Source organism: Colius striatus, chromosome 2 (genome assembly GCF_028858725.1).
Source record: "Colius striatus isolate bColStr4 chromosome 2, bColStr4.1.hap1, whole genome shotgun sequence".
Lineage (NCBI taxonomy): Eukaryota > Metazoa > Chordata > Aves > Coliiformes > Coliidae > Colius > Colius striatus.
In genome coordinates this window covers 15,705,857-15,725,626 of record NC_084760.1, presented here as the reverse complement: position 1 = coordinate 15,725,626, position 19,770 = coordinate 15,705,857, and positions in this window count along the sequence as shown.

The window sequence follows — 19,770 nt, the reverse complement described above, 5'->3', positions numbered from 1 at the left end:
TATCTGTTCATTTTCCATCTGCTTCACTTCAAGTAGGACCCAGCATTTCCACCTCTATGTGTAGCCCTTAACACAGCGAGTGTTCATGGCTAGAGGAACTATGTGCTGTACTACTACAAATAGCAAATGAGACTTTTTTAGACATCCTGGCAAGCAAGACTGAAAGTTTCTCAGTGTAGGATCTGTCTTGTGTGCGGCACCTAAAATCACTTGTTTTTGAAAGATGGTCAGAAACCTCTGGGTAAATATTTTGTGTGTCTTTAATATCAGTGTAGCAGTTTAAATGATCAATATCTGTATTAGTTTACATGAAACAATGAAGCTTCCTCTCTGACTACTTGTTTTGTTACTCTTGAGTCTTGTTATCTCCTCCATCCTATCCATGCTTTCTGAGCACCTTCTATGTAAAACTGCATCAGGAGGGCCAGCCTGGAGCAGCTGTTAGTTGACTTCACAGAGTTCCTGCCAGTTTTCCTTCTCAGAGATAGAATTTTGCTTTGGTTACTGCACTGGCTTTGCTTTCTTTTGGGGGATATTTTGAGATATTATGTTTTTTTACTTTCTTTCCTGCATGGGAAAAATTGTTTGAATCCAAACTGGAGCTATCTGCAGGGTGTATGGTAGAAGAAGAAAAGGAGATGGAAACAAGGCATGTAAATCCATCTCCTGACCTCAAAGGGAGTAGAGAGGACCCACTGGACACGAAAGCAGCATCTCACCTTCCTAAGTGCCCACTAACCTGCAGCAAGCTCACAGTTCGGCAGCTATAACTCACTGTAGCAGCCTCTCTCGTTGGCAGATGCAGACCATAGCTAATGAGATGTCTGGCAATATTTGGCAGCTTCTGGTGGTAGTGTTTCCAGAGGCAGCTTGCTAGATTTGGCTTGCCCAACAGCATCAGCAAAATCACAATTGGTCCCTTTGCATTCCCATGGATATTCTGAACACATATTTCTGTGTTTTTCTGCTGGGGTGTGCTATTCTACTTTGAGCACAAAGTGTTTCTATCATTGTTCTTTATTTTCCTTTGTATCATGTTGCATCCAGAGATTGGTTCGGTCCCTTAAAAGGTGCTGCTAAGGACATCCACCCTGCTATGTACATTCTCAGGGGGAGGACAAAAGTGCAGTTGTTTTGTGAGGCCCAAGGCCAGCACTGGCAGAAGTATCAGGCTTCCAAAGCCCGTGATGCTGAGACTTGAAGCAGATAAGAGCTGGTTTTGCTTTTGCCTTGGATATTTTTTCAAGAGCAATGATTTACTGCAGTGAGCTGTAACATCAACCTGACTGGCAGTGAAATTGAAGTATGGGAAGGTTGATTTAGCAAAACCAGATCTCTTCCCTGTCAGTCTAGCTAAACTAGCTTGAGGTTGTGGGCAATAGCCTTAGGTCACTTTAGCCCAGGAAATAGCTTGGTTTTGACATTTGTTTGTGAGCTCTCCGTCTGAACAATAAAACTGTGCCCTAAAGGATGATGACACTTTTTGAGCAAGGGAGGTGAGGAGAGATTTTATAAATATACACACTTACTTTCTCTCTTCCCCAACTATTCCAGTCCCTCCTTGGCTTTGGCTGGGAGGTAGATGACCAGCCAGAGGTGAAGCTGGGTCACAGAGAGATTTGGCTTCTCATGACAATTTAACAAGCTTGGAATTTAGTGCATAGAGGGAAGTCCACACCTTGTTTAGGCCATCTGGAGCACAGGGCCTCTGCTGTGCTAATTTAAACAAGAAATGTTGCTGCAGCAAAGGGAATTTAAATCACTTGGTTCTAGAACAGCCACGTGTCCTGTTCTCAAAGTGCTGGATGGTGACTAGACATACGCACGTGTTACCGACGTGTTTGGCATCCTTCAATATGGACAAAGTGTTGCAGAGTGTGGTACTTTCCGGGCTTTGTACTTCCTAGGTTGAAAAAGGGTCTGGGCTGCTCTCCATGGCTGGGAAAAGAAAAATATGGCCAGTCCACCTGGAGTTTGTATTTGCTAAGTTTTGGAGTATGCTTTATTCATTTGCGTATAAATGGCAGAATGCCCATGTTCCACTGAAAAGCTTTGGAAATCACTTAGAATGTTGTCCTTCCAGAAGCCAGTAAAGGTAGGTCCAATTTAGGGATATATTGTGTCAGCTTCCCATAGTAGATAAGTAATTGCATTTTTGTTTGTTTTTTTCAGATGCTAGGTTCTCAAGGCGATCTGAGTGAAGAGGGCTTGATCCTATTCAACTCTTCAGGAGTTGTTAAAACTCCTTTAAATCTATAGATGATAGTGCAGCAGTGTGTGTGGGGGAGGAATGTGAAGAGAAGCTAACAGAAGAAACCTTCTACCCTTGCTTTGCTGCAAAGTCTGGATCTACTTTCCCATCCTGATATTGTATGGCCAGTACACAACACAAACCCCACAACATGGACATTTTTCACAGCATTTCCACTACAGATTCAGCTTTGCATGTCAGGAAGGGCCACAGCATTTTCTACAGTCCAGCCCTGCCAGCATCAACTGGGTCTTTCAGATACAAAGTGGTCCTTCACATCTGTAGAGCAGGATGGTACTGCAAGGTTCTGTGGCAGTGCTAGCTTGCAGGAGCCATGGGTAGGTAGGATAAGTAAGGATATCCACTGCCACACACAGGACAATTGACCCATCCTTTCCTCGTTCTCCCTGTTGTTACCATGTTACTCCCTGTTTACTGATTCCACCCAGATTCATCTTGTTCCAAGTACCAGAATGGTTCTGTGGAAAAAAATAAGTAAAGTCATAATTAGCAAGACTGAACATCAAGCTTTTAAAGACCACTTCAGACAAAAGTCAATAAAATAAATAAATGTGAAAGTAGGATTTTTTTTATTTCTACTTAACAGCAACATTCTTTTTTAGCTATATTCTATACCTGTCACCTAGATTCTTCTGGTATTCCCTAGCTGCAAAACCTTGGGCTTCAGATATTTTTCTAGGGCTTCCAGATGGCTCCCTAAGTTCTATATGACTCTACCTACCCCCTCTGACATTTCTTTCCAGTGAAGATTTGAGTACAAATGGAAATATTCCAGATGGCATTAGCTGGAGCCAAGTGCCTTCAGAGCTGCCTAGACAGCCCACTAACTAATTGTCCCTTCTCAGTCTGTTCATGTTAAATTCTTCAGATTTCATTTGGGGTTACAAAAATGTTCTTCTGTGAAACACAACATCAGTAAGAAATACTTTGTTCAGTGACATCCATATCCCGCATTTCTTTAAAAGATTACATATACCTCATTTAATAATAACATAAATAGAAGACCCAGCAGGAGATTTGGTTTGCCTAAGCACGTCAGTAGATTTCCTCCTCCTTCTCCTCTCTAAAACCCCAGGCTTCAAGCCTGGCTTCTCATAGTGAATAATGATGTAATTGGAATAGGATTAGTTATTGGGAAAACAAATCTGGAGATATGGATTTAAAGTGATTTACACTGAGGGCTGCCTAAGATTTTTAGAGCTTAATTCTCTTTCTTTTTGCTATTAGTTACAGCAGCGTTTCCTATCTCTTTTCATGTGCTTTTTTCCATGGAATTCTTAAGTATGAACGTCATGAAATGAGCATAATGGTCTCCAAATTCTAAAACTAACATCTTCCTAGTGAAAAAGAAGCTAATTCCCAAGCACAGGAAGCAATTGAATGCTTCAAATCCTTTGTTCCATACAGATACCTAAGGAGTGCAGTATCTTGCCTCGTTAGACTTCAAAGCATGACACAGAACATAGGAGATAAAAATATCAGCAAGACAAGCTTTGCTAATGGCATGTTTTTCATGTTTAAAAAACAGTTTTGTACTCTACAAGATATTTAATCAGGAGAGAGTAACAAGGGTCATGGAACTAGAAATTAGCATTCAATTTGTCTGTTACAAGAAAAAGACCTCTGTCTAGTCAGGGCTTTAAAAGTTGCCATCCCACAGAACAACACAGAAAGGAGAGCAAACCCTTTGAGAGCTTAGACCTGAAAGTGCATAAAGCAGAAATCACTGCTGAAATGTCAGAAGACAGAAATCAAAGTCACTTAAAACCTTTTAGGTGAAGTTGACATATGCCTTTTTTACTCTACATAAAAAGGCTGGCATAATTATGTCTATTGAATGCATGCTGTTAGAGATAAAACATTCATCAGTTGCTTTTATTAAAGATATTGTTAGCATTTTGTTAATTAGATGTAACATACAAAGCTGATTGTACCACTGCATACTGCTGGACAAAAATCTTGAGGGGGCATGAGGTTCACTGGATGGAAAAAGAGAATGAGCAATGGGATGGAGCCAAAGGTAAGAAAACATTTAGATGATGAAAAAGTCAGGAAAATCGTGTTTAGTAGTTCATGCTGGCTTCCAGAGGAATATAATTGGTGATTCCTATATCTTTCTATTCCCTGTGAACAGGTTTCTGTACTAGCATTACTCTGGCCCTACTACATCTGGTTTTCTGAGTAACACATGAATCTGCTAGGTGTTATTGCATTGCCTTCTTGTGCAGCTCAAGTGGCAGATATCTGTGGTAGATCAAATATTTCCAGCCCTGGTGATGACCTTCCTAGGCATCAATACAATTTGACTTGAGAGAGCTTCTGGTTTTTTTTCATTTCTTCAGTTCAGGTCATTATACCAGTGTTCACAGGACTATACAATCACTAGCAAAATGCAGTGGTAAAAATGGTACTAAGCTGGCAAAGTCCACTGCTTAAAAGTTAAGAAATATTGGGAAATTAAGCAGAGTAGCATGGTATTACAGCTCACATCACATTACAAATATATCTGGCAGCAAGGCAACTTAGAAGCTGTTTCGTATCAGCCCCAGCATAAGAAGATCTAAATTAGGGTAGGTATCCTAATGTAGAGGTGTCCTGCACCCTAATTCTCCTACTGACATTTGGACCAGTAGACCTTTCCCTAAACCTGATGTCACAGTACCTTGCATTGTACCAGTGGCTTTTATTATAGATTCACAGAATCATAGAATGGTAGGGGTTGGAAAGGACGTTTAGAGATCATCTAGTCTAACTCGCCAGCTAAAGTAGGTTCACCTAGATCAGGTCACACAGGAACATGTCCAGGCAGGTTTTAAAAACCTCCAGAGAAGGAGATTCCACACCCTCCCTGGGCAGCCTGTGTCAGGGCTCCCTCACTCTTATAGTAAAGAAGTTTTTCCTTAAGTTGAAATGGAACTTTTTGTGTTCCAGCTTTTGCCCATTACCCCTTGTTACTAGACACTATAGAAAAAAGTTTTGTCCCATTCTCTTGACACACATCTTTCAAATACTTGTAAGTATTAATGAGATCCCCCATCAGTCTCATCTTCTCCAGGCTAAACAGCTCCAGTTCCCACAGCCTTTCCTCATAAGGAAGATGCTCCAGTGGCCCTGTGCTGGACTCTCTCCACAAGTTCTCTGTCCCTCTTGAGCTGGGGATCCCAGAACTGGATACAGGACTCCAGATGAGGCCTCACCAGGGCAGAGTAGAGGGGGAGAAGAACTTCTCTCAACCTGCTGACCACACTCTTCTTGACACATCCCAGGATGTCATTGGCCTCCTTGGCCACGAGGGCACATTGCTGGCTCATGTTCAGTTTATTGTCGACAAGGACTCCCAGATCTCCCTCTGCAGAGTTGCTCTCAAAAAAACCAGAAGAAAGACTATTAAATAAATAAAGGGAGTGTACTGGATTGATAGAAGAGCATCTACCAACACAGCTCTGTGTAGCTTTATGTAAAAACCTTGCAAGTGAACTAGAAGTCAGATTGAACTGTGCCTCTGGCAATAGGAGCACAGGGAAAAACAACTCTTGACCTGATTTTCTCTCCTTCTCTTGTTACCTTCCAGCTGTGCAGAAGCCAGGTAAACCGTCAATGTGAGCAGACCAAGCGGGAAATGAGTACTCTTTTTGAGCCAAATGTTCTCAAAGCTTGACAACAGCCTTTGCCAGAAATTTTGCTTTTCTTATACAGGAACCAGGTGTGGCTTATGATACAGTGATAAAATCTTTGATTAAACAAAATGTGACGAAAGTTCTACATACACTAGAATAAAGCTAAAGAATCTCTGTCTCTGAAACAACCTAGCTTGCTGCCTAGGAGAAAAAGGAAAGAGGAGAGGCTGTTACAGCAGATGTTTTTCTTATCTATATATCCTTTAGATGGCCTCATTACAGTAGTGTCTAGGTAAATTGTTCTTCTTTCTGAAGACTCTTAAGCAGTTAGGAAGTGATATTACACCCATTTTCTACCCATTTTCAGGGAGAATTAAGGCACAGGTGATAAACAATGTCTCTGCCATTGTAGGAGGCTGACCCCAGCTACTCAGTTTCTATTAATCTATCTATAGAACTTCCCTCAGTTCTGTTTTTGCTTCTTGTATGTGCAGCTTCATAAATAGTTCTAAACGTCTGCAGGAAGGTTGCCTTCTTTTATGTGTATATCTGTCTAAAATACAAGATTCTTTAGTAAAAACAATTGAAAGGGAGGAAACAGAAGAATGAAGCATATACAATCTTATTTTGACTTCTCAAGGCACATGATTTTGAAAGTTCAATTGCATGAACACCTTTTTTTATTCTTCTCCAGAGTTAACCTTACTCAGGCAATAGAGATAGATGATGATTTTTGTACTGGAATGTACGGTGTTTCTATTCAATACTAACTTTAAATTTTATATCCCATCTTCCAATTTCTCTACTAAGCACAAACTGTTAATCTCTTTGTGGACTTGCTGTGCTTTCATCACTAGACTGCTCCACCACCACTGAGGAAGACTGATCCAGACTTCCAGAAGAGCCCACTAGATTTCAGTGCTTGATCATGAGTAACTTGTAGCTGATTTCTCATGGATTTCACCTCCTCTCTCTAGCTCCCATGTCATCCCTTCAGGGCCTCAAGCAAGCAAATAGAAAATTAAGAATATGATAAGTGAAAGTTTTAGCCTGTATAAAGGGCATCTGAACCACTGAGAAGGATGTGGTCTTCGAATGGGGGATTTGGGTAGTGTACTGCTGTTCTAATCCCAAACTACAGTTCTGAAACTTCCTAATTTGGTTGTTGTCCAACCTTTCTGTGCCAAAATACCACAGGGAGCTTATCATAGTAGAAGTTGTGGGTCGCAGTTGTACTTCTATATATGCTTAGGCTATGATAAAGAACAGTGTGTTACCTGGCTTAGTCCTGGACCAGCCTGGCATCTAGAAATCGGATTGTGACAGTTAACTAATTTCTCTTCATAACTGATAATTGATAGACCTTCCTTCTCAGCACTGTGTGTAGTGTGTTGCCTCAAAATCAAGTAAACTATCTGAGAAATTCGGGCCCAGAATTGCTTTTCAGCCCAAGTGGTAGCAATTTAAAAGTAAATATTACCTTTTTTCAGGCTTACTGCACATGGGACAGTGGACTTGGTGTCCCCGGGGTGCAAGATGGTAACAATATCTCTGAGGTTATGAGCTAGCCTTAACAGTTTCCAGCTTCTTGTATCATCTGAGCAATCACCTTCATTGTGGGTTGCTGTTTCTTGCTCCCTTGGGTACATGAGCAAACAAGGTCAGATGGCAGCAAGTCTCCAAATACTTATATATTCCCCCAAAAAATTGTGGATGGGAAACTGACAAAAAGCAGGGGCCAAAAGGTGATCAGCCTGAAACACTACCTATGCTTTGAGAAAAATATTTGAGCTCTGTCTTGGCCAGCTCTAATTTAATTAGAGGAAGGATGCTGCTCCTGTTATCTTTGGATGCCTTTTATATCTGAAGCTGGGGTGAAGGAAGGTTAAAGCTGCAGTAGTATAAATAATGTAACAGTATTTCATCTTGACTTGGGATCTTAAGAAAATATTATTAGATGATCATCTGTCTATGATAAGGATCTGTTAAGACAGTATTATTTGTTGAAATAATTTTTGTCCATTTTCACTGGGTGTGATTTCTGCAGAAATAATTTCAGAAAAGTTTAATATGAAGCACATAAACAGAAAAGGGTTGACCTGTGGTTTTTGATACAATCCCAGATTTCATTTATTTATGCATGAACACTAAAAAAACCTGGAAAGCAAACATCCACTTACAATTCTATCCATAAATATTCAAAATATCACTTTATATTAAACTTTAAAATTGTCTGAAGTGCATCCACTGGAAATATTTTGGCATCATTTTTATGAGTCTCATTTCATAGCAGAGCTCTGTAACTAGTGGCAACTTAGGCTGGGAATAAGCTGTGACACCCAAAGCCACTGTATTTCCCATCTAGTACTTGTGGGACTGGCCACATGCCTATGTGACTTTCATTGACAGGATCAAAGTTTGAAGGGCAGCAAATGCTGGATTTCCCTATTCTGGCCCAACTCTGACTTTTGTTATTAGCTACAAATAAAGCTGAGAGTATGTGTGTTAAGATAGCAAATGCTTGATGTCATTCTTCTCCCTACACTAAATTAATATTGAACAACGTGAAACTCATTGAATGAGTCAGCCAATGAGTCAGCAGACTAGTTAGTGGCAAAAGGGCAAGTCTACAGCTGATAGATAGGATTTAGAATCCAGAATCTGCAATCTGTTTTCTTTATGAAACTTTAGAGATCTCAGGAAAACGGCTTAACATGATTGCCCAGGCTAGCAAGAAACCTTTATCACATAAATACTCCTCTGTGTGAATTGAACCATAAAAGTATATCCACAGAGAGCTAATCTACTGCTAGAGAAAGTTTACACATTCTTCATTTCATTATATTTTTTTCTATGAGATAAGAATATCTAGGCTTGAGTGAAATGATCACACTGCCACTAGCAAACACAATTCATATTGTTTGGCTTCTATTCAATATGAAATCCCAACAGGAACAAAAAACAAAGGAAGGATGACTGTGTAGTCAATGAACTACTTCTTTTTGAAAGGAAAGAGTGAAATACTCCTTGAAAACTATGATCAGTTGTCTTTAAAATGTGCCCTGTTAGCAGTGCTCAGATAAGTAGTGCCAAATGCATCTTATTAAAGTCTAATTTGACACATTGACAATACCTGTGTATAACAGTTAAGTAATGAAACACAGGAGAGTTGAGTCCAGTATTTTTTAAAACATTTTTTTAAATGGAAGTGTACTTGTCCAAGGCTGTAATTTATGGGATTTTATGCTGTTTGTACTTTTGGAGTTTAAAACTGCAACTTCTCATATAATGGAAAAAAATTTCAACCAAAACCAGAGTACAGAAGTACTTGCCAGTGTTGGCCAAACTATTCTATAATTAATCACTATCTAAAAGTAAAACCTCAAACCCAAAACTATTTTATCTAGGGAATGTGTACATGAGTGTCAAGGAGAGGAAAGATCTCTGTATTTCTGTTTTTTTCTTTTTCTGATAAAAGTATTTTTAACACCAAAATTTTGGCAAATGTTCTGTAAAATTATCACAGAAATATACTTTTCAATAAGGAGAAATGCAGCTGAATAGTCCAAAGAAAACCAGTTCTTGAATAGCCAGGGAAGCTTGCATTGTACACTCAACATAAGCAGGTTTCCTTAATTTGGTTGTGAATCTGTCTTGTTTCTTTTGCTGGAGCCTCATGTCGTTGTTGAGATGATGTATCTGGCATCAACAATGTCCTGCTTTGTTATCAACAATGCCCTGCTTTGTCATCTCTGGTAATGCTCTGTTTCAGAATCATTGCAAGTAGCAGATAGTGTATATACGTCACTGCATATACACAAATGACCAGTCTATACACAAAGCTGATCTTGCTGTGGGAGCCTGCTATAGATCTCCCAATCAGAGTAGTGAAGCAGATGAAACATTCTATAAGCACTTGGGAGAAATCTCAGGATCATTTGCCATTGCTCTTGTTGGCAACTTCAACTTCCCAGATATCTGCTGGAAATACAACACAGCAGAGAGGGAACAAGGCAGGAGGTTCCTGGAATGTGTGGAGGATAACTTGCTCACACAGCTGGTAAGTGAACCAACCAGGGAGAGTGCCCTGCTGAATCTCTTGTTTGTGAACAGAGAAGATCATGTGGATGATATGGTAGTTGGAGGCTGTCTGGGGAACAGCAACCACAAAATTATTGAGTTCTCTATTCATAGAGATGTTAGGTGAGGCAGCAAAACTAACACTTTGGACTTTCAAAGGCCTGACTTGTTTAGGAGGTTACTTGATAGAATCCTTTGGGAGTCAGTTCTGAAGGCTATAGAAGTCCAGGAAGGCTGGATGCTTTTTAAGAAGGAAATTTTAGAGGCCTAAGAACAAACCATCCCTACATGCCACAAGATGAGCTGAAGGCAGAGAAGACTGGCCTGGATGAATAGGGAGATTTGACCTAAAATCAGGGAAAAAAACCTCATGTTTATGGCCTCTGGAAGAAGGGGCAGACTACTCACAGTGAGTACAGGAACGTTGTTAGGTTATGTAGGGAGATAATTAGAAGATCAAAAGCCCAGCTAGAAGTCAAACTGGCTTTAGAGGTAAAGGGTAATAAGAATCATTTCTAAAAATACATTAACAATAAAAGACCAGGGATAGCCTCCATCCCCTATTAGGTCCTGAAGGAAATTTGGTAATAAAAAATAAGGATAAGGCTGATGTGCTTAATGCCTTCTTTGCATCAGTCTTTAGTAATAGCAGCATTTCCACTAGGGAAAGTCAGCCCCCCAAGCCAAGACACAGGGGTGAGGAGCAAAATGTCCCCCCTACAGTTCAGGAGATGGTTAGTGACTTACTGCTCCACATTGATGTGCACAAATCTATGGGGCTGGATGGAGTATATCCTAGAGTGCTGAGGGAACTGGCAAGGGTGCTCGCCAAGCCACTGTCCATCATTTATCAGCAGTCCTGGCTGAATGGGGAGGTCCTATCTGAATGGAAGTCAGTCAATATAACACCAGTATATAAGAAGGGATGAAAGGATGATCCAGGAAATTACAGGCCTATCAGTTTGACTTCCGTACCTGGGAAGCTGATGGAGCAGATCGTCATAAATTCTACTATGCAGCACATGCAGGACAACCAGGTGATCAGGCCCAGTCAGCATGGGTTTGTGAGGGGCAGGTCCTGTTTAACAAATCTGATCTCCTTCTATGACAAGGTGACATGCTTGTTAGATGAAGGAAAAGCTGTGGATGTTGTCTACCTTGACAGCATTCTCTTAGGGAAATTGGCTGTTCTTGGCTTGGATAGGCATACACTTTCCTGAGTGAAAATCTGGTTAGATGGTCAGTCCAATGAGTTGTGGTCAATGGAGTTAAATCCAGTTGGTGGCCAGTCACGAGTGGTGTCCCCCAGGGCTCAGTAATGGGGCCACTTCTGTTAAACATCTTTATTAATGATCTGGATGAGAGATTAGAGTGCAGCCTTAGTAAGTCTGCAGATGCCACCAAGCTGGGTGGAAGTGTTGATCAACTTGAGGATAGGGAAACTTTACAGAGAGATCTGGATAGGCTGGATGGCTGAGCCAAGGTCAGTGCCATGAGTTTCAATAAGGCCAAGTGCTTGGTCCTGCACTTTGGCCACAACAACCCCCAGCAGCGCTACAGGCTTGGGTAGGAGTGTCTGGAAAGCTGCCAGGCAGAGAGGGACCTGGGAGTGTTGGTTGACAGCGACTGAACGAGCCAGCAGTGTGCCCAGGTGGCCAAGAAGGCCAAGGGCATTCTGGCCTGTACCAGGAACAGTGTTGTCGGCAGGAGCAGGGAGGTGATCATTCCCCTGAACTTGGCTTTGGTGAAGCCTCACCTCAAATACTGTGTCCAGTTTTAGGCCTCTCTCTACAAGAAGGACATTTTGGTGCTGGAGACAATACCAAGCTAGGGAAGGATTTGGAGCACGTCTCCTGTGAGAATCTGAGGCTGTTTAGCCTGGAGAAAAGAAGGCTCAGGGGAGACCTTCTTGCTCTCTACAACTACCTGAAAGGAAGTTGTTGTGATTTGGAGGTTGGTCTGTTCTTCCTGGTAACAAACAATAGAACAAGAGGAAATGGCCTCAAGTTGCACCAGGGGAGGTTCAGGCTGGATATGAGAAGGAATTTCTTTCCTACAAGGGTTTTCAGGCATTGAAAGGGGCTGCCCAGGGAGGTGCTGGAGTCACCGTCCCTGGAGGTGTTTAAGGGATGGGTGGATATTGCTCTTAGGGAAATGGTCTAGTGGTTGATAGGGCTGGGACAAATGCTGGACTCCATGATCTCAAAGGTCTCTTCCAGATGAGAGAAATTCTATGTTTCTATGATTCTGTAACTGGTGCTGCTGGAGCTTGCAAGGGTAAATATGCCTCTATGGGACTACAGGTACAGTTGCACTGGACCTGCTCAGTAGTACTACAAACTTTAGAGATTTTATCCTCAGCTTTAGAGATTTTACCTTCTGGAGAAAGTGTGGGAAGTCTTCCCCAGTGGAGCTGGTTATGAACTAAAAACACAGTTGCATTCAAGAGTTCAGAGGTGCATTTACTTGTCCTCTCCTGCTGTCTGAGCTGTTGTCAATCTAGAGTTCTATGATAATTAATATGGGAGTAGTTCTTACTGTCAGGGTGGCTGAACACTAGAGCAGATTGTCCAGGGAAATTGTGGCATCTCCATCCTTCTAGATATTCAAAACTTGACTGGACAAGACCCTGAACAACCTGCTGTGGTTGACCCCCCTCTGAGTATAGTGAGTAGACTAAACAATCCCCAGAGGTCCTAACCAATCTCAGCTGCTCTGTGTATCTATGAAGTATTAATGGTCCTGGGTAGAAGTTCCTCCCACACTAGCTCTGAGACCATCTAATGGTTTCTCCATTCCACAGGGTAGTAGACCTATTTAAAGACTTTGCTGTCTCATCATGCCCTGTATAAATTAGAGTTATCTCAAGAGATGCATTGGAGTTAAGTATCAGGTCTCCAGTCTCTGCTAAGGCTTAAGTTCCATGGATTTTATTTTAACAGAAAACTAATTTATGTAGCTCTCAGGGTATCATTATCAGGAACTAGTTATGCCAGACAATGTTCAAACACAGAGCACTGTCCCAGCTTGCCAGACATGAAAGGTAGTTCCACTTGAACATGAGGAGCAACTTCTTTCCTGTTCAGATGAGGGAACCCTGTCACAGGCTGCTCAGGGAGATTGTGGAGTCTCCTTCTCTGGATGTTTTCAGAATCCAGCTGGACACGTTCCTGTGCAACATGATCAAGGTGGACCTGCTTTAACAGAGGACTTAGACTAGAAGATATCTAGAGATTCCTTCCAACCCCTACCACTCTGTGATTCTGTGAGTGCGTAGACACATCCCTGTTGGTTTTGCATAGCTCTCATGTCAGGAAAAGGAGAGATGTCTGAGCTAGGAGACATCAGGCCTGGCTCTATGAGCATGTGACATGTGGCTTTGCGTCTTTGGCTTTTCAAGGCAAAATGAGGCAAAAAATTGACTAGCTAAATGTCATAATAGTTAACATATTTTCTCACATTGTTAAGCATTAGCTAGAAAATATTCCATACCCATGCTACGTAGCCAGCAGATGGGCAAGAGATCAAGCATATGGGAAGGACAATTGAGATGAATGTGAGCAGGTGTAAGACATCTTCTCAAAGAAAAGCACTGGTTTTATTCATGTTAATAGGTGATCTGTTTGAAAAGATCCAAGGAAATAAACTATGTATATATGTAAAAGATGCTCTACGTAAAAGGTTGTTGACCTTATTTGCATGCATATTACAGTGCTACCTAAAATAGAGCGTTCTTATATTAGCAGTGGTGCTAGGATAAATGGGGTCACTGTATGAGCTGATCTGTATGACTGCCATTATCTGAACTCACCACAGATGTTGTTGCTTGTGTTCTGTGCTGCACTTTCGCTGTCCTCATTGTACAGCTGAAGTGCCTGGATTTGCCTGACGACAGAAGAGGAACAGCAGCTGAGAGAGGGACAACTCCTTTCTGCATCCCTGACACAGAGCTTTGATACTAGATCTACACACTGTTTCAGCTGCAGCAGCAGGTCCTGAAATCTGGCATCTGAAACAGAGTAGTTCGAAATGTTATCCCATGAATCATAATCCTTGCTCTCCTTCCCATCTCTTCATTTCATTAACATTGTCCAGTAAGGCACTGCAGCACTTGCTGGCTCATGCACATGGTGCATGACCATCAGCATGCGGATCAAGCTTTATTTGGATTTGGAGTAATTAGATCTCACCACCATCCTTTTTTTTTGGCGGGACATTGTCTCCTCCAGTGCTCCCCAGGCAGTGTGTGTGATGGAAATGCCACAGGTTTATGTCTTTGTAGCATCTGTGACGAACTTCAATAAAAGTGTTGACGCTGCGCGGGGCTGTTATGGCAACTGCAGGGGAGCTGCAGGCGGCACTGGGGAAGGCCACAACGAACGTCTGTGGTCACTATGGAAACACACAGCCCCTAATCATCTCAGGGAAGCCGATCTATGGTGTCCTCGATCCTCCATCTTGAAACACCTGGAGAGAAGCAGTTGCATGAGATGACCATGCCTATGAGGACCACTCTCAGGTGTGTTCCAGCCCAGAGGCCTGGGGTACCATGGAGCCCTTGGTGCTGTGACATCGGGCCCAAAGGGCCATGTCCTGGGCTGCCATGGATGAGAACATGGCAAGATGGGGACACCTCTGTTGCCCTCACCTACAAGCTCATCTTCAATGGCTGCAATATCCTGTTTCCACCAGGCAGGGCCTCATAAAGCTACCATTTTGACCTTCCTTCCTGCCTGCCTTTGGGCTCCCCACTCTTAGCAGAGCAGCACTGCAGTACTGCCTCTCGTGGCCTCTGAAACTCTGCTGTTCCTTGAAAAATAGCTTCTGCTGAAATATTATCCTATTGGTCTCCAGAGGAAACTCGTGACTTTATTGCACAAAAGATTTCTAGAACTTTCCTGTGTGACTTAAAAGAAAAACCACACCAAACAACAAAACTAACAAGAACTAATTAAAAATAGCAAGAAATTGCTAGCTCCAGCACAACACTAGAGAAGATGAAGAAGGCCAGCTCGCTGAAACCAGAGTCAGCACCATGCTCTCCAGTCCTGTGGAGTCTAATGGGATGTTTTTCATCCTTAACAGAGAAGAAGATGAGCAAACTAGGGAAACACAGAATTTTTTCTTAGTTTAGACTTAATTAAAACATCTCCCATTCTTGTTTTATCTGTTTCATGGTTTGTTTTGTTTTTAAAGTCCTTCAGAACTGTCTCCATGTCTGTGCAGGCATAATGTGCTTTTCTGAACAATCTTGCACATTTCTACAACATCCATTAAAGATGTCATTTTAAACACTTTATGTCTTAAAGACTAAGCTATTTCCATTGACGAAGCCTTAATGGGAAAATTAAAGCTGAATATTTTGGATGCTCACAAAGGTGTGGATTAAAATAGACTTCTGCTTTATTGTGCATTAATTCTCCATGATAGGGCTTTTGATCTTTCTAACACCTTGAATGCTAGCAAATGCATGCATATGAGTAGCATCTTTGACTTACACAGTGATACTGTGCAGGAATGAGTTTGAAGGTCTGGACAGTATTTTTTCTGTGCTGGCATTTAGCTTCATTATCTTCATCAATTATTAATTATTTTTAAGACCATCTCAAGAATGATGGATTTCCCTAGGGGACCTAAATCTACCATAAACTTTACTCCAGGTGCTAGATATCTGTCTCCAGACTCAGTTTTGCTCTGTCTTCCCCTTAGCCAAGTAGTGACTATTTTTAATTGCTTGTGTTTTGTATTGTAGGGGTTTTAAACCACTGCTCATTTTTCTCTCATGATATAGAAAGGGAGAGAGTTAATATTTATGAGTTCTACCACAGAGTGAACTTGAGAAAGAATCTCTTTACTGTGCTAGAGTACAGCAGAGTACAGGGCAGAATAGCAAAGTGGAGAAACAAAGCAGAGAATAGAATAACAAACTTCAGGAGGGTCAGAAGGACGTCTTCTCTCCTATGTACAATGGACCATATCCCACAGTGAGGAATTATTGATGGCAGAGGAGTTATGGATTACAGATGACCTTCTTAATTCACTGTCCAGTAGGCTCTCGCAAAAAGCTATTAAATTCCCACAGATTTTGTAGAAACAAGTCAGTGGTTAATGCTTCCATTGTTGTCCCATTTAAGGCAAAGGTTGCTGAGTGAACTCAACACTTGTCCTCAGCCTTTTGCCTCCTGGCTGGCAGTCAAAAGCATGTACTTTCAAGCCAGCCACCGTTCATGCTACCCCTTGCCCCTTTACAAATTATGTAACTTGCAAAGTATATAGAAAATGCTTGAGGGAATTAGAGAATAAACATGGGAGTACTGGGAGGAGGGAAGCATATGTGAAAGAAACTGGAGCATGAAGCTGGGACAAAGGACAGAAGGATAAGGATGTGCAGAGAAGCCAGAGCTCCATTTGAGTCGGCTTCCAAACTTCAACTAATTACTTTGTGTATGTGTCTGAATATAAGAGGTAGAGGGAGGGAAAGAAGAGAAATGTTACTTTTGTATATTTGATAGCTATAAAAACAGTTAGAGCTTCCAAAAAGATACTGCATGCTAGAAGACTGAGTAATGAGACCAAAGCTTTTTGCAATAATACAAACCTTTCCAATAGGTTCAGCTGGCTTAGATTTGTTAGATATTTAACCTTGTTTCTTCAATGCTATGTTAGAGGTTTCTTCAATGTTCCTAGGAGCTCATGACTGAAAAAACAGATGTTGAGCTAAGATACAATGAGAGAGTTAGAGAAAACAAATGATGTGGATTTCTTTTTTGTTTGGTTGTTTGCCAAGTATGTAAAATCAAGGTTCTTCATCGGTGAGCTCCTTGGAACAGTGTAAATGATAAGAATATGTGAGTTTGTTGAACTCCAAACCCTGCATCCCTCACAGATTAAAGTTTGTCCACCATTTCAATGTATGTTCTTAAAATCAGTTAAAGACCAGAGTACTTGGGATCTTTGCTTTCTCTTTGTTCTCTCTGCAAACAGCATGAGAAAGTTCAATGAGGCTGTTAGATTTTACCCAGTTTTAAAGGTCGCCATTGTACCATATATTGTTTTGATGAATCATGAAATTCACTGAAACTGTCTCTTTCTTCCTTTGTGTTTTCCAAAGTATTACTGAACCTGAGCCACATCACTCAATTCCCTAAACCAAGATATTTGTGTTTTGGCTGTATATTCTTCTCTATAGCATATTGATTTTGTACAGCTCTGTTCAACAAAATTTGTCTTACCCATTTCAATGCAGTCAAGTCTGGAAGAGCTGTTTAGCAATAACAGGATGACACACAAGGTAACCATCTACTGCCAAGCTGGAAATGTAAAATAAAATATGCCTGCATTGAATTCTGCTCTCTTACTAATTGCTGCTATTTAGTTACTTATGGACAAGAATACACTAGGATTTTATGGGTTTCGAGAGGTCATTTGCAGAACATATCCAAAATTAAGAGCATGTATTTAGTACTTAAAGATATTTTAAAATGTTCAGCCTGAGGGCTCCATGTTGAAAAATGTTGGCCAATATACACATAATCACGTAGGGATGGAAAGAATGCATTCTAACGAGACTTTAATCTGTGCAAAACGCAATGGTGCCAAAAAGATTTCTATGTAATCCAAATTCAGTTCATTCTTGAAAAGCTGTCTGGAAGGAGGGAATATGAGATACAGTTCACACTCATATCTCAGGCTTAAACATCCAGTTCTGATTGAAAGGTCCTATGTTAATTTTCTTCCAAAATCTTTGACACATAGCAGTTTTGAACTGGTGATGTGCTTGTAATAAAGCAAGGAGGTAAAGAACATGCATGGATATGTTGTTTTTTGGGGATCAAGTCATCTATATTTGGATCCTTGGGAGCTTGAAGTGTACATTTCCCATGTGTGTCTATCTGGGACAAAGGCAATGAACCATGATTCCAGTTCTCAAATGATCTCATTCTGTGAGGAATAAAAAACAAACAAATAAGAGCTCTATTAAGTATGAGGGTGCTGACAACAACAAAACAGTTTTGTAGTTTCGTCCAGTGCCAGAGGAATGGCCTAAACTCTTTAAAGGTCTGTAAAGGTACAAACTTCTGAACATAGGTGATGCAAACCTTGGTGTTACAGTCAGCTACTTACTTGTCTTTCAGATTTCCTCCATGTGCCTGAAAAGCTGGCTGTGAGAACAAATTTATTCAAGAATAAATATGAAGGAGACTTTATACTCCTCTTTCCCATTCTTCACTGGAAGTGCACTTAATGACATTTCAAATCATTAACACAGAAAGATTTTAAATAGGGCAGTCTCATCACCGAGAAGGTTAACTAAGTGTTCTTCATCCTATGCTTTTTTTCTAATTATAACTTTGAGATCTGGTATTTCTATCTCCTAGGCTTTTGGGTGAGCAAGTTGAAAGGTTCAGATAAAGTTCATGATTTTCCATCTTTCCCCTTTCTTTTTTTTTTTTTCCAAGGAATTGATTTCCTTAATAACAGTCTTGGTTGTTTTTTTCTTTTTTCCAGGTGCCAAGACAAATGAATGTGCAAAATAGTAATAGTGTCGGAGGTGCTTCAGTGGTCTGAGCTGCTCAATTCCTTTCTCTCCCAAAAGTTTTGAGTAATTTTTTTTTCAGTCAGGGCATCTCAGCCCTGTGAAAATTGGGCCAACACTTGTATTTGGGTACCTAAGAACAAGTTGAAGAGCTTAACTTTATTTTTTTATTTTGATTTTCACTGGTATTACTCAATTACCACTCTGTTTCTCTTGGAGTGAATCTTTGAAGTGCACAGTTATCAGCATGCATTATTAAGGTCACCATAAAGTAATACACAGAACAAAGTGTGTAGTCCCATGGAGAGAAACCTGTTCTTCATTCATAAAAGAAACTTACAGAAAGAGAACCTGCATGTAAAAGAAAAGAGATCAGAAATCAAAAGACAAGTAAGGGACAGGACAAAAAGCTAACCAACTCACACTAGTTGTTCGTTTTTTGGAGGTGTGAATTTGCAGAGCAAAAGTGAACCATTGTTCCAAAACTCCCTTTTGAACTATTGAATACAAAATATGGTAAAGTAGACACAGAAGAGTTTACAAATGACAAAGCTTGGAAGTCAGGTTGAGCATCTCAAAACGACATATTTGTGGTTCATCATCAGGTAATTTTGCCAATGGAAAATCTTTTGTCTTGAAAATGATGACTCAGAAAGTTTTGCAACTCAAAACCACCCAAATTAATGCATATTGTACACCTTTCTTGAAAGACAAATATTTTATTTCTAATCAACAAAGAAAAAAAGATATATTCTTGCTTACAATTGTAATTGGTCTTGTTCTGTAGTTAATGTCTACTAGGAAAGCCAACATATATCCATTCTGTCACATCTTCATTTCTAAGGGAAAAGATACTTGATCAGTATCAGACAGTTTAACAATTAACTAGCTATGTGCCAAGCTTACTGTGTGCTGTCTATAACAAAATAGGTAAGTGCAGTGGAATTTGATAAGGTGCTGGTTATCAAATAAGCAGTGAAAAGGTATAATCCCAAATGTGAACAATATTTGAAAAATACAGGGCAAAAAGGTTTGTGTGAACAGTTTAATATAAAAATATCCTCAAGGTAAATGATAAAAGAAATGTGCAGATCAAATTTGGGATGCAGAAATTGTTTCATTTTGCAATAACAAGATATGATATAAAGAATCTCTTCCCTTCTAGAATATCTATTGCTGTAATCTCACTGATTCAGCGAGGTAAACAAGCACATGCCCAATTTTGAACATATCAGTAGTTCCTATTTCAGAGGGACTACTAACCC